The following is a 26,589-nucleotide window of genomic DNA, read 5'->3' as shown; positions in this document are numbered from 1 at the left end:
AATTTATGTTTATTAAATAATCTATATAATTTATAATTCCAATATTATTAAAATAAATAGTATTCTTGTTAAATCATTATTATTTAATTACAATAATTTATGTTTATTAATAATAGTATATCCAAAAAATATAACTAACTCAAACTAACTCAATATTATTGGTATATCATATACAAATTATTATATATAAAATATTAATAATTTTTTTATTTATCATTTAAACCTAAAGGTCATTTGGTAAACTAGATCTCCTCTTATAATTAATTTAATAATTTATATTCATTAAATAATCAATATTTATTCACTAACAAATTATTAACTAAGTCATTAGGTAAATAAATTATTACTTATAAGGTTTCAAAAAGGTTTTTAGTTAAATATATAAGAAACTAGTTAAAGGGAAATCTAAAGGAATGGTAGAATTAAATATAAATGCATAAATAATGGAAACAATTTTTTTTTTTACCTAATTGTAATATACCCCCTAGTATCATAAACGGGATAAGGTTAATACAATACTTAGCCCGAAATTACTTAATAACTTATTAATAGCTCATACACTCCATAATAATAGGATTAATCCGCCAAAAACATACCTTAAGGAGAGGGAAGACAGAAACCCTAAGACCTAACAAAAGGGGAATGAGGAGGCTAGGAAGACAGGGCTGGGACCCAGCAACTGCTAATCTTCCAGCCATCATCCCTATTAAGATTGTTCGGCCTTTTCTCAATCTCCAGGGCCTCTCTAAATTTGCGATGGTGAAACTGCGCAACCTTGGCAATGACTTGAGCCTCTTCTATACATACATGATGCATAGTCTTCCCTGCATGCTCAGCCAGGGCTGAGGCCTTGGTCCTACCATGTCTTAAGTCCGCCGAATGCTCGCTAATCCGTTGATTGATAGAGCGACCAGTCTCACCAATATAAGGGGTCCCACAGGAACAGGGAATGACATAGACGCCCTTCATGTCCTTAGGGTCAATAGGGTCTTTCACAGACCTGAGGGAGCCACGGATAGTGTTGAGAGGTCTAAAAGTTGCGGGCACATCGTACTTCCTCAGAATCCTTGCAATCTTGTCCGTGGTCCCTTGGATGTAAGGAAGGTTCACACCCGAGATATGATCTTTAGGAACCCTTCGGATTGAAGGCTCCTTCCTGGCCCTGAGGAAGGCTTTTCGACCGAGGTGCCTATTGTAACCATTCTTCTCAAAGACATCTAGGAGATGAGCCTTCTCCACTTCCAGGCTCTCCTCATCCGAAATTCTTACAGCGCGGGTGGCAAGCGTGCTAAGAACCCCTAACTTCTGAGCGGGGAAATGATGCGAAGACGCATGCAAGTATTGTTCAGTATGCGTCTTCTTTCTAAACACCTGATGAGAAAAGGAACCATCCACCTTCTTAGAGATGAGAACATCGAAGAACGGAAGACAACCATTAACTTCTTTTTCCATCGTGAATTTAATGGCGGCGGACTGGTTATTGAGGTGACTGAAGAAACGATCCAGCTCGTCAGGACCATGAGACCAGACAACACCAGTGTCATCAACGAATCTTTTCCAAAGCTTCGGTAAGAGACGAGAGGAGGCCAAAGCCCTAGACTCAAACTCCTCCATGAAGAGATTAGCGACGACAGGGGACAAGGGGGAGCCCATGGCAACTCCGCAAGTCTGCTCATAGAATTCTCCCTCGAAGCTGAAAAAGGTGGAGGTAAGACAAAGCTCAACTAACTTAGCCGTATCAGGGTCAGTTAGCTTATTAATTACCTTCATGGCCTCATTGATAGGAATACAAGTATATAGAGAGACCACATCGAAACTTACCAGAATGTACTCGGGCTCAAGTTTAATTCTCTTAAGATCCTCAATAAAAGAAGCTGAGTCTTTGACAAAGGACTCAGTCTGCCCAACCAAGGGTCTCAACTTTGCAGCGAGGAACTTGGCCAGGAGGTAAGTTGGACCACCAATGGTATTGACAATGGGTCTCAGGGGGACCCCATCCTTATGGATTTTAGGAAGACCATATATCCTAGGAGTGATGGGGTTTCCCTCAATAAGTTTCTGGGCTAGAGGAATCGTGGAATTGCACGACTTGATCGCAAGAGTGACCGCTCTGGAAACCTTTTTGAGGGGATTTTTCGAAAGCTTCTTATAACTCCCACTATTACAGAGATGGTCAAGCATATTAATTATGTAATTCTTTCTATCCAGGATAACGGCAGCCCCACCTTTATCAGCTTTTAAGACCACTACGTCACGATTTTCATTCAAGCTCTTCAGAGCCTCAAACTCAGCCTTGCTGATATTGCTACGGGGAGGCTTAGCCCTCCTCAGGGTAACGGCACAATCCTGCCTAATCGTGTCTTTAATCTTATCAGGAAGGTTCTTAATGCCATATTCTACATCGCAAATGATGTCTTCAACCGGGATTTTTCTGGGTGCTAAGGCAAAATTAAGACCTTTCCTTAAGAGACTAAAAACCGCAGGCGGAAAGGAAAAACTCGACAGATTCACCACCTTATTGTCCTGAGGGAGGGAACTCGAACTACCCACCGACATACCCTTAATATCAACCTTACAATTAAGGCTATCAATCCCATCTAACACTTTATTACAACGACCACTATTATTATTATATACCTTATTAAAATCACCACTAGGATTATCGACTTCATCATTTAAATTATTACATTTATATATTAGAGCTTTATTATCATAATCACATTTGTTTATAATAACGTTATGTTTATTTTTCTCGATATTCGAACTAACATTAACACCAAAATCCTTATCCGAATTGGGGTCTCCATTACTCATAATGCCACTACCGGTCTCACTATCCACCGAATCGATATTCCTAAAAGACATACCTCGAACCATCGACTCCAGCCCTTGAACGATCGGATTACCCCGCGAGCAGCGTCCATCAGAGCGGCCTGATCTCCCCGCGCATATCAGCTCATCAGAGCCTACGCGCAGTTCTAAATCCGCTGATCTACCAGCAGCAACGCCATCCGAAACACGCATGTAACCTATCTCATCAGAACTTACTCACAGTTCTTTATTCACTGACGAGTGAGCCGCATTACCATCCGAAGAACCGGCCACTGACTCCTGCGAATCGACCGGAGAGCGATCACCAGAATCCGCTGCTTGGCTGATCAGACTCATGTGCCCTCGATCAACGCAGATTGATTCAATGTCCGACACCCTGTCGATGCTCACACCGCCGCTTCCTATCATCAAACCAGAGCTAGAGGGTGGCGGATCCATACCACCGGAAGAAGAGCCGCTTAAAACCCAAGCCCTCAGGGAGGAGACCTGGTTAAAGGAGACCCGACTGACTGAACCCCGACCAGACTCCAGATTCGAACAGCCCGACAGTTTATTATACTTCGCGGACTGTCTGACCTTAAGGGACTCTTCCAATCTCAGGGACTTCAACGCCGAACAGGCATCAATCCTGGACCAGAGAGAAGCAGGGAAAATATTCGCCAGCTCCAAATGAGCCGCCAGAAGAAGTCTGGAACGATGATCCAGATCCCTCCTAACTCTGCCAATCTCATATCTGATCAACCCTAAGCTAGCCTTCAGAAAAATGCCACGATTTTGCCTTAGCACCCAGAAAAATCCCGGTTGAAGACATCATTTGCGATGTAGAATATGGCATTAAGAACCTTCCGGATAAGATTAAAGACACGATTAGGCAGGATTGTGTAGAAATTTTGAATAATTTAACACATATTCAATGGAGATTATCCTGATCATGTACTATTGCGGAAAACATACACAATACATAAGCTCCTCTACGTTGATCAACAATATAGCAGCATCAATAACAATAAAACATCAAGAGCATTCACACATTAACACAGTATGTATCCCGGGGAAAGCATCTCGCTAAAAACCCCAACTATCTGTATATTAATGATTGAGTCATGTAACATTACACAGCATAATACTTCTCACAAGTATCTCCACCTCTGTTACACACAATACAACTCAGATCTGATCTCCAAATCTCTTCCACTGCTTGCCTGCCTCCACTGCTCAATACCTGCTCAAGAACTGATGAGAATGGCTTCCCAAACTCGTTTTTTCACCTGCAAAATAGTCACTCACTCTTTGTGGACATGAGCAAAGGCTAAAATGTGGGCCAAATACATGAGCAAACTCATTGGCATACTCAATCCTTTGATTGTGCAAGATCTGGTGCACAACTATAGTCACAACTGATAGCAATCTGATTCTCTACCACCTGTCCCTGTTGAACTGAACATGCACTGACATGCAACTGAGTTAACTGATGTATTCATTAGTTGTATTATGAGTTAATAATTAGTTTAACAACTCATCATTAGTCTATCTGCAGTTAGACTAACTACAACTAGTTTAACTAAGTCAAACTGAACACAACTCCATCAACTCCACAATCAACTCCACCAAACTCAACTGATTGAGTTCTAACTGAAGTCATGCATGAAACAACTCAACTGACTCATAAGAAAAGCGTATTTCCTTCTGACAGTTGCATGTTCCACTTCTGTAGCTCAAACTGAAGTGCTCCAAGAGAATAAGATTAAGTTTATAGTCCAAATATTATTGTGAGATAATAATATTTGACTTTTCTATTTTTGACAGCCAGTCTAAAAATAGACTTTGATCACTCACACTGTGATCACTCACACTTTCATCAAAAATAGAAGTCCATCTATTTTTCCCAACTTGATCAATCATCCATAAACATAGACATGATCCATATGTCTAAAAATAGACATAGTCTAAAAATAGACTTGCGCCAAAAATAGCCTGCGGGCCCACTTAGTGAAGGCGACTCTTTTCACTAAGCTCCATCATCTTGTTGCAATCTCAACACTCCCTCTCGACAAGATATGGATTATCAGCAACCCCTATCCTGCCTCGGTGGTACTCGAATTTGCTCCTAGTGAGAGCCTTCGTCAGAATATCAGCATCCTGATCCTCCGTTGGAATGTACGAAAGTAACATGATCCTCCGCTGCACACAATCTCTGATATGATGGTACCTGATGTGCTTGGACCCGAAAAACCCGACCAAGATCGTCCTCATCCACACAGATCTCTGCTTCCTGTTGTACCAAGAAACTACTGTCGATCCGATACTGAAGACCCCTCCTGATGTGCTCTTTCTGTCCGTTGGGCTCCCTACCCACTCTGCATCCTCCTGCTTGTACCAAGATCCATATCTCGATGTGCCTCTCAAGTGGCTCAATACATGCTTGCCCGCCTTCCAGAAGAGCTTGGTAGGCTTAACCATAGCTTGTGAAAGCTGGTTAACTGCATAGCATATATCAGGTCGTGTATTGACCAAATACATCAGCGACCCCACCAACTGTCGATAAACAGTGGAATCCAGTTCTTCTCCCGAAGTGGCATCCTCCTTCCTCCAACCTCCAGGAAGAGGAGTATCAACAGGCTTGCAACCATGCATGTTGAACTTCTCCAGTATCTCCCGAGCATACTTGCCCTGAGAAACAAACAGTCCACCACTGCGCTGCCATATTTCCAATCCTAGGAAATAGTGAAGGAGGCCCAAATCCTTCATCTCAAACTGTGTAGCAAGATCCTTCTTGCATGACAGTATCAACAGCTCATCACCCGTTAGAATCAAATCATCAACATACAGTACAATGATAAGCAACTTACCCTCCACCACAATCTGGTATAGGTTCGGATCTGCCTTGCTCTTGGAGAATCCAAGTCCTGTGAAATAGCTGTCTATCCGTGTGTACCAAGCACGTGGTGCTTGCTTCAACCCATACAGCGCTCTCTTGAGCCTGCACACATGCGACTCGCTGCTGAAGACTTCAAAGCCTTTGGGTTGCTCAATGTACACCTCCTCCTCAATGACTCCGTTGAGGAACGCAGTCTTCACATCCATCTGATGAATGTGCCATCCCATCTGCGCTGAGAGAGCAAGAATCGTCCGTATGGAAGAATACCTTGCGACAGGTGCAAAGGTCTCCTCATAATCGATCCCCTCAATCTGTGAAAAGCCTCGGGCAACAAATCTTGCCTTGTACTTCTCCACACTCCCGTCAGCTGCCTGCTTAACTTTGTAGATCCATCTCGAACCTACCACTGATTTCCCTTCCGGTCTAGGAACAATCTCCCATGCACTGTTTTTGACAATAGAATCATACTCTTCCACCATGGCGTCTACCCATGCGGGATCCTCCACAGCTTCCTCGAAAGAGGATGGCTCAGTCACAACACACTTGCTCATAAGAGCCATGTATCCAGTGTACCGATCAGGTGACTGTCTCTGCCTGCGTTGGGCTGTAGGTGGTCCTACAACTTTCTCTGCATCTTGAGCCAGTCGCTCAGCTTCTGTCAAGCGCTTTCGCCCTCTGATGGTTGGCGCTGCATGAGTGGTCTCTTCCACTCCATGAACCTCGTCCTGTGGCTGATCCACGTCCTGAAGCTCATCCTTAGGAACTAATAGCTCCTCATCTGCATGCAAGTGTAGCTCCCTCTCAAGCGAACACTTCATGGCTTTCTCCTCCTGAAATTTTATATCCCGTCGCACAACAGTTTTACCACTGTCTGGCAAATACACACGATAGTTGTGGGGCGTATCAGTGTACCCCACAAATATCCCAACCTCTGCAGTCGGCTCCAACTTCTTTCTGGCATCCTTCGTCACATGCATGTAAACGTTAGCACCAAAAATCCTCAAATGAGAAAGATCAGGCTTCTTACCAAAATAAGTCTCCTCAGGTGTACTCATGCCAAGTATCCTATGAGGACAATGGTTCTGCACATAAACTGTTGTATTGCATGCTTCCGCCCACAAGTGAAGGGGTAGGCCCTGATCATGCAACATTGCCCGTGCAACACCCACAATCGTTCTGTTCTTCCGCTCAGCTACCCCGTTCTGTTGTGGGTTATGGGGAGCTATGAGCTCTCTACGAATCCCTTCTGCCTTGCAGAAATCCTTGAACTCGTCCGAGATGTATTCACCACCATTATTGCTCCTAAGAGCCTTCACCTTCTTCCCCGACTCCTTCTCGACCAGTGCTTTGAATTCACAGAACTTTGAATATGTCTCGCTCTTCTTCTGCATGAAGAAGATCCAGCACTTACGAGAGAAATCATCAACAAAAATCACATAATACCTGTGTTTTGCTGTCGAAGCAACTGAGAAAGGTCCACACACATCTGTGTGAATTCTCTCAAGGATCGTCGTGGCGCGACTGTCCTTCTCATGAAAGGTGGCTTTCACAAACTTCCCCAAAGTACACCCCTTGCACTGATCTGACTGCGCAAGTGTGCCTTTAGGAAGCCCTGTAGTGATCTGCTGCAGTATCTTCAAGGCTCCATGGTGAAGGTGACCCAATCTCCTGTGCCACAACTCGCCATCATCCCGGCTCACCAATCCTTCTGCCTTGCCTGCCATTGCTGCGCATCCATCTACATGCAACTGATAAAGGTTCCTCACTCGAACCCCTATCTTCCGGGTCTCACCAGTTGTCTTGCTGCGCAGGAAGGCCTTTCCCTCGCTGAAAACAACATCATACCCCTTGTCTTCTAACATCGCCACTGAGATGAGATTCTTCTTCAATCCTGGAACATGCATGACTTCCTTCAATACAAAGGGTTTACCAGACTCCCTCTCAAAGGAAATGGTACCGATACCGGTCGCACTGTATCTACCATCATCGCCCATCTCGATGTGCACTCCAAGATCTTTGTCCTCCAGATCAGAGAACAAATCTCTATCTCCCGTCATGTGAAAAGACGCACCACTGTCCAAGAACCACACTGATCCCATCACACTTGAAACCAAGCATGCGATCATTGAAAAATCAAGCTCAAACTGAGAAGCTAAGGCCTCTCCCCCTGCAGATCCAGTAGCTTGCTTGTTTTTCTTCTTCTGCGGACAATTTGTGGCATAGTGTCCGTGCTGGTGACAGTGAAAACACTTCACTTTGGATATATCCTGCTTCTTGCCTTTCGCACCGGAATGAGAAGCTTTCTCGTTCTTCCCCTTCTTTGCTTTGGCAGCCAAAGCACAATTCTCTTCATCAGATACCTTTGATGAAGATCCATTCTCACCTTTATTGTTACTGAGTTTATCCTTGAGCGCCAGGTCGCTCTTGCTTTGGAATAACATTTGCAATCCGTTGAAATACATTTCAACAACACTGCTGCAAATTCGATTTTCCACCAGCTCCTAACTCAACTGCTTCCGATCTAGAATTCGTGAGAACAAAATATTTCTCGTACAAAGATTGACTGTATTGGCTTTTACAGGATATTTCACCTTCCAAAGGAAGGATGAATCCAGAGGCTACCTGGCCCGATTACAGGCTCTGCCTAGAGAAATAGAATGTAAACACTTCCTGAATAGTAGATATGATGATCAATCCTCGCTTGATATCCTGTAAAAATCTCTTCTACAAATCAAGCTGCTCTGATACCATGTAGAAATTTTGAATAATTTAACACATATTCAATGGAGATTATCCTGATCATGTACTATTGCGGAAAACATACACAATACATAAGCTCCTCTACGTTGATCAACAATATAGCAGCATCAATAACAATAAAACATCAAGAGCATTCACACATTAACACAGTATGTATCCCGGGGAAAGCATCTCGCTAAAAACCCCAACTATCTGTATATTAATGATTGAGTCATGTAACATTACACAGCATAATACTTCTCACAAGTATCTCCACCTCTGTTACACACAATACAGCTCAGATCTGATCTCCAAATCTCTTCCACTGCTTGCCTGCCTCCACTGCTCAATACCTGCTCAAGAACTGATGAGAATGGCTTCCCAAACTCGTTTTTTCACCTGCAAAATAGTCACTCACTCTTTGTGGACGTGAGCAAAGGCTAAAATGTGGGCCAAATACGTGAGCAAACTCATTGGCATACTCAATCCTTTGATTGTGCAAGATCTGGTGCACAACTATAGTCACAACTGATAGCAATATGATTCTCTACCACCTGTCCCTGTTGAACTGAACATGCACTGACATGCAACTGAGTTAACTGATGTATTCATTAGTTGTATTATGAGTTAATAATTAGTTTAACAACTCATCATTAGTCTATCTGCAGTTAGACTAACTACAACTAGTTTAACTAAGTCAAACTGAACACAACTCCATCAACTCCACAATCAACTCCACCAAACTCAACTGATTGAGTTCTAACTGAAGTCATGCATGCAACAACTCAACTGACTCATAAGAAAAGCGTATTTCCTTCTGACAGCTGCATGTGCCACTTCTGTAGCTCAAAATAAAGTGCTCCAAGAAAATAAGATTAAGTTTATAGTCCAAATATTATTGTGAGATAATAATATTTGACTTTTCTATTTTTGACAGCCAGTCTAAAAATAGACTTTGATCACTCACACTGTGATCACTCACACTTTCATCAAAAATAGAAGTCCATCTATTTTTCCCAACTTGATCAATCATCCATAAACATAGACATGATCCATATGTCTAAAAATAGACATAGTCTAAAAATAGACTTGCGCCAAAAATAGCCTGCGGGCCCACTTAGTGAAGGCGACTCTTTTCACTAAGCTCCGTCATCTTGTTGCAATCTCAACAGATTGTGCCGTTACCCTGAGGAGGGCTAAGCCTCCCCGTAGCAATATCAGCAAGGCTGAGTTTGAGGCTTTGAAGAGCTTGAATGAAAATCGTGACATAGTGGTCTTAAAAGCTGATAAAGGTGGGGCTGCCGTTATCCTGGATAGAAAGGATTACAGAATTGAGATGCTTGACCATCTCTGTAATAGTGGGAGTTATAAGAAGCTTTCGAAAAATCCCCTCAAAAAGGTTTCCAGAGCGGTCGCTCTTGCGATCAAGTCGTGCAATTCCACGATTCCTCTAGCCCAGAAACTTATTGAGGGAAACCCCATCACTCCTAGGATATATGGTCTTCCTAAAATCCATAAGGATGGGGTCCCCCTGAGACCCATTGTCAATACCATTGGTGGTCCAACTTACCTCCTGGCCAAGTTCCTCGCTGCAAAGTTGAGACCCTTGGTTGGGCAGACTGAGTCCTTTGTCAAAGACTCAGCTTCTTTTATTGAGGATCTTAAGAGAATTAAACTTGAGCCCGAGGACATTCTGGTAAGTTTCGACGTGGTCTCTCTATATACTTATATTCCTATCAATGAGGCCATGAAGGTAATTAATAAGCTAACTGACCCTGATACGGCTAAGTTAGTTGAGCTTTGTCTTACCTCCACCTTTTTCAGCTTCGAGGGAGAATTCTATGAGCAGACTTGCGGAGTTGCCATGGGCTCCCCCTTGTCCCCTGTCGTCGCTAATCTCTTCATGGAGGAGTTTGAGTCTAGGGCTTTGGCCTCCTCTCGTCTCTTACCGAAGCTTTGGAAAAGATTCGTTGATGACACTGGTGTTGTCTGGTCTCATGGTCCTAACGAGCTGGATCGTTTCTTCAGTCACCTCAATAACCAGTCCGCCGCCATTAAATTCACGATGGAAAAAGAAGTTAATGGTTGTCTTCCATTCTTGGATGTTCTCATCTCTAAGAAGGTGGATGGTTCCTTTTCTCATCAGGTGTTTAGAAAGAAGACGCACACTGAACAATACTTGCATGCGTCTTCGCATCATTTCCCCGCTCAGAAGTTAGGGTTTCTTAGCACGCTTGCCACCCGCGCTGTAAGAATTTTGGATGAGGAGAGCCTGGAAGTGGAGAAGGCTCATCTCCTAGATGTCTTTGAGAAGAATGGTTACAATAGGCACCTCGGTCGAAAAGCCTTCCTCAGGGCCAGGAAGGAGCCTTCAATCCGAAGGGTTCCTAAAGATCATATCTCGGGTGTGAACCTTCCTTACATCCAAGGGACCACGGACAAGATTGCAAGGATTCTGAGGAAGTACGATGTGCCCGCAACTTTTAGACCTCTCAACACTATCCGTGGCTCCCTCAGGTCTGTGAAAGACCCTATTGACCCTAAGGACATGAAGGGCGTCTATGTCATTCCCTGTTCCTGTGGGACCCCTTATATTGGTGAGACTGGTCGCTCTATCAATCAACGGATTAGCGAGCATTCGGCGGACTTAAGACATGGTAGGACCAAGTCCTCAGCCCTGGCTGAGCATGCAGGGAAGACTATGCATCATGTATGTATAGAAGAGGCTCAAGTCATTGCCAAGGTTGCGCAGTTTCACCATCGCAAATTTAGAGAGGCCCTGGAGATTGAGAAAAGGCCGAACAATCTTAATAGGGATGATGGCTGGAAGATTAGCAGTTGCTGGGTCCCAGCCTTGTCTTCCTAGCCTCCTCATTCCCCTTTTGTTAGGTCTTAGGGTTTCTGTCTTCCCTCTCCTTAAGGTGTGTTTTTGGCGGATTAATCCTATTATTATGGAGTGTATGAGTTATTAATAAGTTATTAAGTAATTTCGGGCTAAGTATTGTATTAACCTTATCCCGTTTATGATACTAGGGGGTATATTACAATTAGATAAAAAAAAAAAATTGTTTCCATTATTTATGCATTTATATTTAATTCTACCATTCCTTTAGAATTTCCCTTTAACTAATTTCTTATATATTTAACTAAAAAACCCTTTTTAAACCTTATAAGTAATAATTTATTTACCTAATGACATAGTTAATAATTTTTTAGTGAATAAATATTGATTATTTAATGAATATAAATTATTAAATTAATTATAAGAGGAGATCTAGTTTACCAAATGACCTTTAGGTTTAAATGATAAATAAAAAAATTATTAATATTTTATATATAATAATTTGATATAAATATATGATATACCAATAATATTGAGTTAGTTTGAGTTAGTTATATTTTTTTGATATACTATTATTAATAAACATAAATTATTGTAATTAAATAATAATGATTTAACAAGAATACTATTTATTTTAATAATATTGGAATTATAAATTATATAGATTATTTAATAAACATAAATTATTGTATATAACTTATTGTTTTAATGGGCCATTATAATTAAATAATTAATTAAAAATGATATATTAGAGTTTACCTATGGACCATAAGATTTAGATAGTTATTATTAAATAAATACTCAATTACCTAATGTAACTATATTCTTAGAATAATAGTAATTTAATACTATTTATTTGTATAATATTGGGATAATATATATATAGATTAATTAATAAATATGAACTATTATACGAGATATAATTTATTAATGACCATTATATTTAAATAATAAAAAATGGATTATATAAATATTATATTATTCATTTTTAGATATACTCAAATTAACAAATGAATTCTCTTAGTATATAAGCTAATGAATTATATGCTTTAGCTATTTCTAAGAATATTAATAATAAAATTAGTGGTTTGACTAGGATCATTAGGTCAAAATTAGCCGTTAGCATTATAGACGTTGGAGTCTCTGCACACTCTATTTAATCAAGCTAAGCCGGATTGGTTCTTCAACTTGTCCTGACGATGAACCACACTGGTTGGTTCGAAACGCGTCGACAAAAGATTGGTTATGTGATTTTGTCGAAGATTATCTAAACAATAATAATAATAATAATTAATAATAATTAATAATTATTTAATGGTAATTATTTTAAATTATAATAATAATGTTATTAAATAATGGTTTTGCATTTTGGTCATGATGGTAAGCTCAATTGGTCGAGTCATTGTCTTTAAATCACCTTTGTTATTGAAAGGTTACGAGTTCAATTCTCTTGACATCCTTAGGGTTAGGCTCCATGGTTGAGTTGACGGGAAGTTGATCCCTTTGGGTGGATTTTCCTGGTAAGATATTTCATGTATGTAGTGGTCACTGATATCTGGGTCCATGAACCACATAAAAAAATATGAAATAATCATTGAAAACAATTTCCTTTCGAATAATCACATATCAGTTATTTGGTGTCAAATTTTGACCATTTTGGTAGCTAGTTTTTTTAACTTTTTTTATTGGATTGACTCTCTAACGTATTATTTTGGAAATTTCTGGAGCATCACAACACTATTTATTTTCCTTGTTAGATATGTTCCTCCATAATTGTCTTGATGATGAACTTAGTGGTGGGTTTGAAAAGTTATTGACACCAAATAAATGGTATGTGATTATTACGAAAGAATTTATTTTCAATCATGATGAATCACAAAAGTTTGATTTCACAAATAAAATAATGATTTTAAAATTTTTTTAATGTATATTCCATAGTTGTTAGTCGTGGTGTAGAAGTTGTTATCACTCCAATATTTCTCTAGATTGTTGGAGAAAGAAATGATTAGAGGTAACCACAAACCAACTTTGGAGATTAGGATCTAGCCTTCCTAATTCTCAGAGAGGGCTCTCTCTTTTTTATTTAACTTTTTTTAGTTATTTGATTTTAGGCTAGTTATGATTGTGCTTGGGTTTTGATTTAGATTTGGTGGTGGGATTACTTACTTAGATGAAAAGAGGGGTGTCTTTTACCATTGGGCTATGGGGTCAAATGTCAGACAAACAGGACTGGATCAAGTTCTAAAAACAATGTCTATAGGTAAAGATAGCAGAGTTACTTCAAATCTCAAGGCTGAATGGTGAAGTAGTTTTCAATCGGATCCAAAGAGAAATTAAGGGTTCCTTAGGTCGGATTATGAAGAAAGTGGAAGAGGTCAACTGGGATGGGAGAGCAATTAAGGATTCTCAAATCCGGATATCAAAAGAAAACATGTAAATGATCAACTGTTGAAAGCAGAGTGTACTTAAACAAATTATGAGATAAACTTCCAGTTAATTCGTTCAAATTTAGATAACATTTAAGTTTGTGAAAAACATAAGAAAATAACAGATTGACAAAGAAAATACTTCATTGTAATAGCTCTACACATGAATCCTATAATGCAATCTCTTTATTACTTGCTCTAGTCAGCTGACCTGAAAAATTGGTACAATAACCCTTAGGTTTATGATCAAAATAACTTTACAAATGTGTCGCAATCCACACTCAATACTTCGATTTATGAAGTATTTATACAAAAGAAATTTACAAAATATCCCAAACTACCTTGGGAACTAATCTAGGAGAAAGAAATATCTTCATGCAAGAAGATAGAGACAACTATTGAACTGTTGTTTGTTGTCCTTGTTTATTAGGCTGTGTTGTCTTTAATTTTTGATATTTTTCCTTTTAAGATCTTCTTTGTTGTTTGGTCTTCACGTTGGATGTTCTATTTACTCTGACTTTTCCAATGATACACTCTCATCTGATACACTTTGACTTGGCTGGCCTATCATTATCCTTTTACTGTGCCTTTTTACTCTTACTGTACATTTTTACCTTTTGACTGTGTATTACTACAGCAAGTCATTCAGTTTCTCCCATGTTTCAGCATCTAGTAATTGGATATTCAACATCTTCCTGTAAATCTCATCTGCCTCTATATACTTGGTAAAAGTAGGCTTATTCACAAAAAGGTGTTTTACCTCATGTTGGAGGTAAAACAAATTCTCAAAAGTTTGGTACAAGACCTTGCCAGTAGGTATGCCCTTCATGGATGAAGTATTCACTTGATCTCTAGCTACTTCTTTGATTTTTCTATTGTAGTCCTCCTGTGTCATCAACTTATCATTTATTACCAAGGGATTCGGTAAACCCTTTTGCCTTAAAATTTCAAATTTAACCATGAATCTGCCAATGGCCAGTTGCATGGTTTGGCACTTGTCTCCCAAGTTTAATGTTAAATTCCTCTTGGTAAGGGCCCTTTTCACTTCCAAAAATGTACTTGTTCTGTCCGGTATCTTTAATTCCTGCAACTCATACTTGTTTATGGAGTTGAGGAATTGAATGATCCTTGTAGCTTTCTCTAGCATGTCTCCAAGTTCTACTTTTACTCTCTGTATGGCTTCTGTAGCTTGTTTTATCAAATCAATCTTCTCAAAAATTACTTGGATGGATGGCCAAATATCATTTTCAGAGTCAATGATATTGGCCCACAATTGTTCCTTAGCCTGACCTAGGGGTTCTTTCAATGTAAGTTCCTTTTCCAGGCTTTTTATTCTTTCATTCATCCTGGTCCTTGTGCATGACATGGGAAAGCTTGTAATTAGTCTCCAGACTGGTCACCTTCTCCTTGAGCTTGTTCATTTCATTGGTCTGAATGGACATGTCTTCCATTGCTTTGACCAATCTGCTTGCCTCATCACCTGCTGACCCTATTGCTGTAGACCTTGTTGTTGATGTAGATGGTGTAGAAGTTGGTAGTGTTGTAGCCATTGGGGTTGTAGAAGCTAAGGATACTGCCAAAGTGGAAGGTACTGCAATGGTTACCATTGGGATAACAATGGCAGGGGCATTCTCTAGACTAGCTTGTTTTACTTGTATCAAGCTATCCAATTCCTTCTCCATTTCCTTTAGCTGATCATTTCATTAAAGCACCAGGTCCATCATCTCCTCATGATTTGTTTGGCTCTCCAGGACCTCTTTTGTTTGTGGGTGTTTTGAATGAGGTAGCTTTAGTTGTTTCTTGAGAGATACTTTATCCTCATTCTTCTTTTTGATCAACTTTTCAGCAGCTTTAATGTCACTTGAATCATGGCCCAAATCAATGACCAAGTCCTCCAATGACTTGACCCTGTTGTCTTTGGCCTATGAAGAGGCCTTTTCCAATTTATATTGGTCGTGATATTGTCCAGTGAACCTTGTAGCTTGTGTGAAACCATGGCCTTTCCTGTTAGGGTGGAGTAGATCATCTCTCCAGCCTGTTTGTGTAATTATATCTGGTCAATGGGATGAACATCCCTGACCAGCACCTCAAAATCGGTTTTTCTGTAATTAGTTGAGGCCTTCGGCTGTTGGATAGTTGGCTACATGAATGAGACCTGCATCTTTCTTGATTTGATGTCAAAAGCTAACATCAACCTGCTCTGGTTGGCTGGTGTGTGCTTGAAGTATTGGGCATATGTCTCAGCCTTTAACTTCTCATTTCTCATCTTTATATCCTTGTAATTGTTTTTAATGTCTCTTTCTTTATCAGTTGGCCTAGTGAAGGAGGAAACCTCAACACTTAACTATATCTCAATCATTTGAGTGTTGGAGGTTGATGGTTGTTGTGTCTCTCCTAAAGCCGTTGTGCCTTCGCTTCTTTGCCCCATTGTTTCAGTGTTAGTAATTTCCACTGATTCAATGTTTTCCTCCTGTTTAGACACAAGATTCATCTTGGGCCTTTTTCTGAGTTTAAAATACTCATCTGTAGTCTCCATGGCAGAACTGGAACCCTCCTCCCTATTTCTCTTTGGATTCCTCTCCTCATTGGTTTAGGTCTATAAGACAGGAGGATTACTTATTAGTTCCCCTAGTTCTGGAACCTGCAGGAAAGAACTCTGGTCAATTTGCTTTTCAAAATCAATGAGTGTGTTCTCTACATTTACTACTGTGCTATCCATGTCAATAAATGTGTTTTCCAACCATTCTGATTGGTTGGAAAACTGCTCAATATCAGGTCTTGGATGGTGGATGAAAGGTCCCAATTTGACCTTGATTCTCAATTTATTTATGACCCCATGAGGGTCATACTACCACATGAAGTTGTTCCTGAATTTCATGTCCTGCAATATTTTGTTAGCCTCAGATCCAACTTCTCTGTTATTACATATGAAGGGGCCTAATTGGTTTTTCACTTTAAATTGGGTCTTCTTCCTAGCTTCTAGGAAGTTGACCTCATCTGAATTGATGATTTTCCTAAAATACTCAAGTGCAAATATCCTCATAGGGAGGTATTTGGGCAATTTATAAGGGGCAAGTTGGCATCCATAAACTCTGATTTCAGTGTGGTTCTGGTACAGATACCAGTCTCCCACCTTGTTGTTCTTGGCCAACTGTAACACCCTTTTTATTTCTTGGCTGATTCTGGGTTGAGGGGTACTGGTCAGCATGTTCATGACTGGATGGAAAAATAAGTTGATGAAGTCCTTATATGTGAATGTTGTGGAGTATTTCTGGATCAAAGGTGTCCAACAAACAACTGACCTCTCTTTCCCCTTGGTATCCAACTTCTGGATGCTGATAGGGAATTTATCTGCTTGATAATACAAAAACATGTGAAATAACATTGAAGAGTATTTGAAAACTCTTTCAGTTGGTAGTCTGGTAAGCTATTCATGCATCTTGTCTGCAATGAACTGAGCGTAGTTGTACATAACAACAGGAGGCTTGCCTAAGCTGAAGATGGAGAGAAAGGCCAAGATGACTTCATCCACATGCTCATCTGAGGTATATCCTAGGATGCAAGAGAGCATGGTAATTATCTATCTGCCTCTCTCTGAAAAAATCGTGGCAGCATAAGGTGGACTATTTGTGGGAGTATGGCGATCTTCTATGATGAAGGTCTGGAAAATTTGTTTTATTTTAGCCAGGTCTAATTTTACATAAAAGGTCTGGCAAGTCACCAATAGACAGTGGGGTTTTATTTGGGTTGGGTTGGACCTGCAGCATTTGGTTGATGGATTCTGCAGTGATGGTGAATAACAGTTGCTGGTTAGGAGCAACAATAGCTCTCTGGCTAGGAATATAGTAGGCATGACAGAAATGTATGATATCAGGGAATGGGTGAACTTCTGGGAATAAATACTTGGGTAAATTGGATTCCCAAAGGTAGATGTCATTATTTTGGTTTAGGAATTTATCCTTACTCCAGCAGTGGAGCTTTAGAAGGTAGGTTGGTGAAGCATTGTTTTTTATTTGAAAATCCCTGTCTGCTAATGCCAAGTGGTCGATGTCTAGGTGAGGGGTTGATAGGGGTCTCATGTCCAGAGAGGTCTGGGAAGCCATATTTAGAAATAGAGGTATAAATTAGGCTTGTGGTTGCTGGAGAAGTAAGGTTTGGAAGCTTTGGTTCAGTGAGAGGGTAATTACAATTTGCAACAGAAGGGGTTTGGGTATTCAGGTAAATTACTCTTTAATTAGGCAAATGTATTAATTAATTTCAATTAATTAATCTTTAAACTGGAATATACGTTTTCAAATTTAAAGAGCCGTTCTTGTTTTCCCAAAAATACCTGGAATTTGGTGGTATTGGTTTCAATGGTGAATGCAGAGGGTATGGTGGCTTCAGTTGTGAACTGGATGCTCGAATTGGGTGTTCGGAGCTTTTTCAGGTGGTTGAAGGTGGTCAATTTTGGTTGCAGAGGTTTAGGGTGTCGCAGAATAGCTTGAGCGGTATTCACAATGAAAATGAGTGAAAAGGGTGAAATGGGGCTTCTCCGGCCTTTTAACCAGCAACAGTTACATTTTGGTGCGAAATTTACAAATGAACAGTGGATGGTTTTTGGTCTTGGCGGGGAGGCAGTTTTTAGGGCCATCGCACCGCTTTTGGAGGGCAGACGGTATTTTCTTGCGAGAATGTGATCTAGCCTGGGGATGCCACGTAGTAGAACAGTGCCCAGGAAAAACCACGAATCTCGCATGCTCTTGGGCTGCTAATGATCAGACGGTGAATGTGCTCAATATGAATGCGCTCCATCGAATCTAGGGGTGGGAGATCGGACGACAGTCGCATGGTCAAGATGCACAGAGGGAATCGAGACTGGGATTTGTGGGGCCCAGGGGTTTAATTATGAATAATTGTAATTAATTAATACATAAAGTCGAGATTAAATATAAGTGCGGGTTTATTAAAGTGGGACCAGGGGTTATTGTGGCGGGGTTTCTTAACCACACCAAGGGTTGGTGGGTTTAAAGGGTTTATCAGGGAAATATGAATCGGGGAGTTACTTAACTTATGTGGGGGGATAAAACTTAGGATAAGGGGGTTTTTATGGGTTTTGAAGGTAAATAGGGAAATTAATATGGGGGACGATAATATTTGCAATGGGGTATGGTTTTCACACTAGGGAAAAGGGGTTTTGGGTAAAGGGGTGAGTTTTGCAAGGTAATTTACTAGGGAAATGTGTGAAATCATGGGGTAAGGGTCAAAATGAGGGCAAAAGAGGATTTTATAAGAAATAATGGGAGAATGGGGAAATTAGTAAGTAAGTATGTGGGGGTGAAATGAAATGAGGGGAAATTAATCAAACAAGTTTGTGAATATCTTTTCACTCTCATAAATTCTCCTACACATGAAACATAGGATTAAGCATGATAAATGTGCTTTTCACTGAGCAACCTTCTACATTTGCAACTCTTCTACCTACCCTTTATTTATCTTAACATTTTTTCTTCACTTTATTGGGTGCATTTGAGCTTGCAGACCCTTTATTTCCTTTTCTTTTGACAAGCAAACTATATAATTCTAACCTTATAACTTCCAATGGCTCAGATTAAGTTGTTGAACACATTTTATTCTCTACCTAACTACTGATCTGCCAAGGTTAAACAATTTGGCTAGATCTTTATTCTCGATCTATCAACATAAAATTTAAAACATGAATGAATCAAGATTAAGTTGTTTGACCATCATGGATTGTGGCATTTTTAACAAGCTGCACACAACCTTATTTTGAATAGTAAAGTAAAAAGTAGTGGCATTTGAATTTGCACACTTTCATGATTTGTTTTATTTCTATTTTGGGGTTCATATTTTTCACTTTCTTTTTTTAATCTTTCTTTTTTTCCTTTGATTATTCTTTTAGGACCTACCCTCTTTACATTTTTTAATATGGAAAACATTTTGCAGAAAGCAAAAGTATGTACAATATTACAAGACTAACTATAGCCAATTCAAAATTATGAATCCTATTATTATAGGACCCTAATAGAAGTGATTTCTGGAGAACACTATGTGATGAAGAGGTGAAACGTTTGATGTTTCGAGTGAACACTTCACCCATCATCAGGGACAAGAAGCAATAAACATAGGTGAAGAGTAGCAGACCTAACCAATAAATAAGGAGGATGTCAGGAGGTAGGAAAAATTAATAAAATAACTAGAAAAAAGAGAATTAAAAAGAAAAAAAGAAGAAAGAGGGCTAAGGAATAACGGATAAAAAAACTTAGAATTAACAAGAATAATTATAAATCTTAATTTGATATGATTATTATATCATATCTAATTTTATTATTATATTCAAAGCTTAATTTATTATTATATTTTATTATTAATATAAAAATGTTAGGGGGAGGAAGAATGCGAGGAGGGTTTTTGAGAGAGAGAGAATGGATAGTGGGTTCCCATGATCAAATAGGTTTATACCTATTTTCCTTGTTAAAATTGTTAGGATTCTTCTCAATTTTGATGACTAATCTAACAAGACGATTAGAATGGAAAGGAACAAATGCAAGAATTTAAGCTTTATCAAAGCATATGAGGTGTTTGGTATTGTGTGATTGTTCGGCAGTAACTGATTTTGTTACATAATTATGCACATTATCATAAATAAATAGATAATTGTGACAATTCTAAAATAATAAGCTATTTGAGTAACTTCATTATTATTAATTATCATATTTAATTTTTAATAATTCTTAACCTTATTATATTATTAATATTAGTTATTAATAATAATTATGAGTAACAATATTTGATATGATAGTAGTATTTAAAATTTTTGATATTAATGATAATTACTATTATTGTTATTATTAGTAACCATTATAATTGATATTATAGTATTTCTTATTAATTAATTAATTATTATATAAATTTTTTAATAATAATGATTAATATTTCATTTCTAATTTTATTATTTTAATTTATTTATTTTCATTTGTCAAGTTGTCTGTGATTCTCCAGGCTTGAAATATGGTTTGAGGAGTTGTGACCTCGGGGAATCTAAACCATCAAAGTCACCTAGGCATCACACCCGGCCTGGGCCACACAAACCCTTAGATGATTAGATTTTTTAGCATGTCTCCTCCCCCTAGCGTAGGGCACAAACAACCCCCCATAAGGTTTGATCTTCGGTCACCTTGTTGATGAGGCCCATACTTAATCAGTTATGCTAGTGAGACTTGACATTACATTAATCTTATTAATATTAGTTAATATTAATATTACATTCCTAAACTTTAATATTAAGTATTAAAGATATTTATGAATATTTAATATTATAATAGTATTTATTTATTTGTTTAAAGAATATTTATAATAATAATGAGAATAATTATTATTAAGGTTTATAATTATAATTTATTAATATCATAAAATTAAATAAAATATGAATTTACCCTATTATTATTATTTTTCAGCTGTGGTTCACGGTTATTGAGTGGCCGCTACATCCATGTGTAATAATTTGGCCAGATCCACCCGAACAGATCTACCAGTTGGCTTATCTGGTCCGGCCTACCCAAGGGCGTCGAGGGGATTTGACTCCGTGACCTCCTAATTAGAAAGGTACTTAGCAACGAGAACTTGACCAATTGAGCTATCCCTTGGGGATATTATTATTGTTATTAAGAGCTATCAATATAATAATAAATTAAGTTTTGAATATAATAATAAAATTAAATATAAATATAATCATAATATCAAATTAAGATTTATAATTATTCTTGTTAATTTCAACTTCTTTTATATGTTATTCCTTAGCTCTCTTTCTTCTTTTTTTCTTTTTAATTCTCTTTTTCTATTTATTTTATTAACTTTTCCTAATGTCTCTCTCCTGACATCCTCCTTATTTGTTTTCTACTCTTCACCTATGTTTATTGCTTCTTGTCCCTGATCATGGGTGAAGTGTTCACTCGAAACGTCAGATGTTTCACCTCTTTATCACATAGTTTTCTCAGAAATCACTTCTACACAATGATTTTAAATTTTATTTTCATAATCTAAAATCAATAAATCTTTATTTCAAATGGAAAATAATTCATTTTGTTATATTGATGCTATTTTATTATTAACTAAATATTTATTTATTTAATTTAATTTTAAAATGACACATGTCAACTCCATGTTGAACATAGAAGAAATCACACATCACTCTCGTATTAGGTTGTAGAATGCTCCTCTCAATGCAATCATTAGTGTCTAAATTCTCCATTTTTATCTTTGTAATGACTCACTATCTTTTGGAGTTTCTCCACTTCCTCTTGGTGTCCTAGTAGCTTCAATGCTATCTTGTTCTTCAACATCACATTATTGATCATACATTTTATAAATTATATAATTGGAACAATAATTAATAAAGAAGCATTTGATTGTCTTGTATCAACCTTTCTCCTATATGATTAAGGAACATGAGAAAACGTTGTGCTTCCAATGATTCTCAAATAACTCACTTCTAGTTTATAGTCATTAAATGTTTCATAAGGTCTTTTATGCTCTAGAACGTTTGTAGGACTTCTATTTTTGAAATATACAACAGTGCTAGTTGCTTCATCCCAAAAGCCATTAGACATTTTTTTTTTTACCTTTTATCATGCTTTGAGCATATTGAACCAAATTTCTACTTTTTCCTTCTTGTTCCTATTTTGTGTGTTATATTATTTCCACGACTAGTATCACACGTTGTTACATTGTGTCAAGCAGAGCGAAGGGGTTGTGGGGGGGTCACAACCCCCACTGCGGAAGGGTTTTATTGGAAAAAAATTGTAAAAGATAGAGACCTTGGGTTCAGATGCAGGGGCCAACAAAGGGTCTATTGTAGTCTAGCACAACGTCGACATTTTCACCTTACTCAAAAGAAGTAAAGTGTCTCACCCGAGGCATGCGGTGACCTTATTAGGATAGGGACTAGAACTAGACATCAAGGAGGGTTGCGCAACAGTTATCATTCACATCTATTCTAGGAAATCACATTATCTCACCGGAAACCAACACAAAGGATGACTTGAAACACAGCCAAAGAAATAGATAACATTCACATTCATGCATAAGAATTTTTTTAAAGAGGGCCATGTAAACCAACTCATTCAGAAACATAGAACAATCTCACAACTTCTTTCCATTAAACTTGAGACATCATTACATTCTGGCACTGTGGATCTAAGGTAAAATCAGAAGAATAATCATACAATTTAGCTCAGAAATATATAACTAAAAACAAAACCAATTCCAATAGTCTTAGCAACAATATCTCGGCATATAAGCTTTGCCTCCTTTTTCTATTACCTTCTCCTTTGGATTTTATAAGCTTCACTCACTTGAACTTCCAGTCTTTCCCTCAAATATTGCATGCTTTCTTCTTTGGCAACTTTTATGACTCAGTTGCAATTTCTCCCTCTCCTCGACAAAATACGTGAATGCCACTGCACTTTCATTTCTCTGTTATTTTTGCTTTCCAACCTTCGCGTATCATAGATCTTGGCATATTTTCTCTCTTTCCCTCGGTGGTTTCTTGGGTAACTTCCTTTTAGTCAGACTTGGTCAGTATGTGTCAAAATTATATTCCCCAAAACAAAGGACCCAACAAGCACCGACCACAATCGATTGACTTGTCCCCGAGTCAATCCTTGGCCGATGCTATTACTTGTGTTGCTTCTTCTTGAACTATTCCTTCGTGTGTTGTAGGTTCTCCTTCAAATGAAGGACCCAACTCTGGGACAGATTGTATGGCTTCAGTCTTGAATTCGGTGTATTCAGTGATCATCGTCCGTTAGGAATCCAACAAAGTAGCAGCGTGATTATGAACTGGTGTGGTAAGTTCAATTGTCAAGTGGGTGGGTTGGTTAGAGATTAGGGCATCCCAATGGGTCTCTACTTCAGTTTTGAGTCACTACAACTTCTGAAAGTGGTTATGTGCTGGTGGCTTGAGGTCCCATAACAGAGCCTTGGTAGCTTGAGAATCATCCAAAATCTTCTAGATCTGTTTCTCTAGCAAGTTAGTTTGGGAAAACAGGTCCTTCTATTGGTTGAGGTCAGGCGTAAGCAAGGCTTGGTTGGAAAATTGATGAGCATGTTATCACAAATCATAGATGGGTTGATTCTTTCTAGCGAGGAAATAAGACCAGTCATGAACTTGTGTAAATATTTCTTGCACCTCCTCATTAGCTTGGTGAAGGGACGCCTTCAAATAAGCCACATCGATAACCTTCGGCTCAATTTCAATGACATATGGAGTGGCTGTATCATAGAATTATTTTTAGTCGACTCTGATATTCTTCTTGAGCTCCTAGTTCGATAAAAAAATGTCGGCACATGCAGTTCTAATGTGCTCGTAGCAGTCTGAAAGGGTGTAAGATGATAAATCTGTCTAGTCAATTTAGTGTCCTAAATTTCTCTACATAAATTATCAATCTGAGTATCGTAAATGGATGAAGTGTTGTGCACCATATGTGCTTAGTTAACCCTTTTTCTTACTTCGTTGTTTTATAGTTTATGTTGTTTTTGGGGGTTTTGTTTCTTATGCTTAAGGAAATTAATCTAAGAAAGAAAATCTATGCTTCTAGGTGAAATCTCTAAATGTTAATGGACAATTAAATCTAATGACTTCTAATGTTAGAACCTAATTTCTAAAGAAAGGAGAAAATGAAACAAATCAAAGCTTTGAACAATTAGATTAATCTAAGCCAGCAAAATGTCTATGAAATGAAAGCAAAAATGATAACAGCTAAATGAAATCCAAGAAAGCAAAAATAAAACTACTGCAATTAAACTAAAGGCAAAAGTAAAACTTGAAACTACTTTTAAACTAATGAAAAGCAAGCCAATAATCCCATCCATAATCATAACATTTCGCCAATTAACTTGTAAATCATAAGCTAAAGGCTCCAGAAATATCATCTTATAGCATGAGAGAATGACATTAAACTATCTAACTTTACACTAATGAAAAGCAAGCCAATAATCCCATTCATAATCATAACATTTCACCAATTAACTTGTAAATCATAAACTAAAGGCTTCGGAAATATCATCTTATAGCATGAGAGAATGACATTAAACTATCTAACTTTACACTAATGAAAAGCAAGCCAATAATCCCATCCATAATCATAACATTTCACCAATTAACTTGTAAATCATAAGCTAAAGGCTCCGGAAATATCATCTTATAGCATGAGAGAAAGCAAGTAAACTCATTTATAAACTTAATACTTCGCCAATTAACTCTTTAGGTAAACCATAAGCTAAAGGCTCCGGAAATATCAGCTTATAACATGAGTGACTAATCTAATAAGCAAATACAAAAAACATGTAAAGAAAAACTAATCTACTGTGTGCTCTAATGCTCCAATCACCAATTGGGAAATACTTCCTTGGACTAATTTGTCAAGCATAGATTATATAGTAAGATAAATATACAATCAACCGGTTGAACACACTTGCATGAATTAAAATTGCATGAATGGAAAATCTAAACTATCAAACTTGAAAGCAATCAAATGAAAAATTTGAATGAAATCAAAGAAAAACTACAAAACGGAATCTACTCTACCTTACATTCTAATATGCTCCATGACATCTACTTCACATCTCCTTCCATGTTGAGAAAATCAAAGATTTATTCATATTCTTCAAAATTACAAAGTACAACAAAGCTCTCCAAATCTTTCCAAAACCATCAAGGAAAAAACTACAAGCTCCAAGCTACAAAAGCTAAGACTAAAAGGCTCAAAAGCTATCAGCTAACAAATGAAGGAGAGAGATCTCCTATTTATACAAAATATGAGAAGTCATCTTATTAATGAGAGTCCATGAATCTCTTCCTCTACCTCTAGAGTCCTAATCAAAATAGGAACTGATAAGACACATGTCTTTTTGGAGTTTCAATATAATTAGGAAATGTGACACATGTCCTCATGATCCCATGATTCTCTCCACTCAAATTCGAATTTGTCCTTAGGGTGCCACATAAAGGTCTTCTAGAAGCCTCCTTTTCACCTACACATGTCAATAATCTCAACCCACTTGTTAAGTATAAGCATATGCACATTATTTTCTAATTTTTAACCACAAATTCACTTAAAAATGCTAAGAATTAATAAAGTTTGGAAAAACATAAATGTGGCCCAATGATAATGAAAGTGAGATGAATGTAGTGACATGGTAGTGAAATGGAGGTGATATAATAGACATAATAGTTAAAGTGTAATGGAAATGAATGACAATTTCAAGACCCAACAAAATCTTCGAGCGCATTAGGTACTACCTCAACGATAGTAGGCCAAAGTGTTTGGAACTTAGTAATGATATCATCGATCTATTGCTGCAACACTTTATTTTCTTGTAGGAGTTGATCGCACTTGACCACTATGGAGATAAGTTGCTCTCATGTTCAGATGCCAATGTATTATGCAATGCTTTTTCTTGGTGAGAAACCAATTGAATGAAGGTAAATATCTAAGAGGATGACCAATTTTGAAGGTCATCAGGCGTCATGGTAGAAGGGAGAGGGAATCGGGCTTGCAGTAGTTGTCCACTACCAACCGAATTATTATATTGGCCTTAGGGTGATGTTTCCTGCTATAGGTTTGTAGTGTGGGTACTGGTGTGGTCTGGAACAAATGGTGGTACTAAATCAGGAATGGGGTTGGAGGTCTGAGTTAGGATATTTATAACTTCCTGTCATTGTGGACTATAGTGGATTTGTTGGCTCTTCGTTGTTTGAAGGCTTGATGCTAGTAACTAGGGTTAAAAAGGCACGATAACCATATCCGTAGTTGTAGTGTGAAAAACGAGGATGTCATGGGAAGTGTTAGTGATTTCTTGAATGATGGAAT

This window comes from Pinus tabuliformis, chromosome 1_1 (genome assembly GCF_031772625.1).
Source record: "Pinus tabuliformis cultivar Carrire ecotype Pingquan chromosome 1_1, CPIR1, whole genome shotgun sequence".
Taxonomy (NCBI): domain Eukaryota; kingdom Viridiplantae; phylum Streptophyta; class Pinopsida; order Pinales; family Pinaceae; genus Pinus; species Pinus tabuliformis.
Note: the sequence above shows the minus strand (reverse complement) of the source record.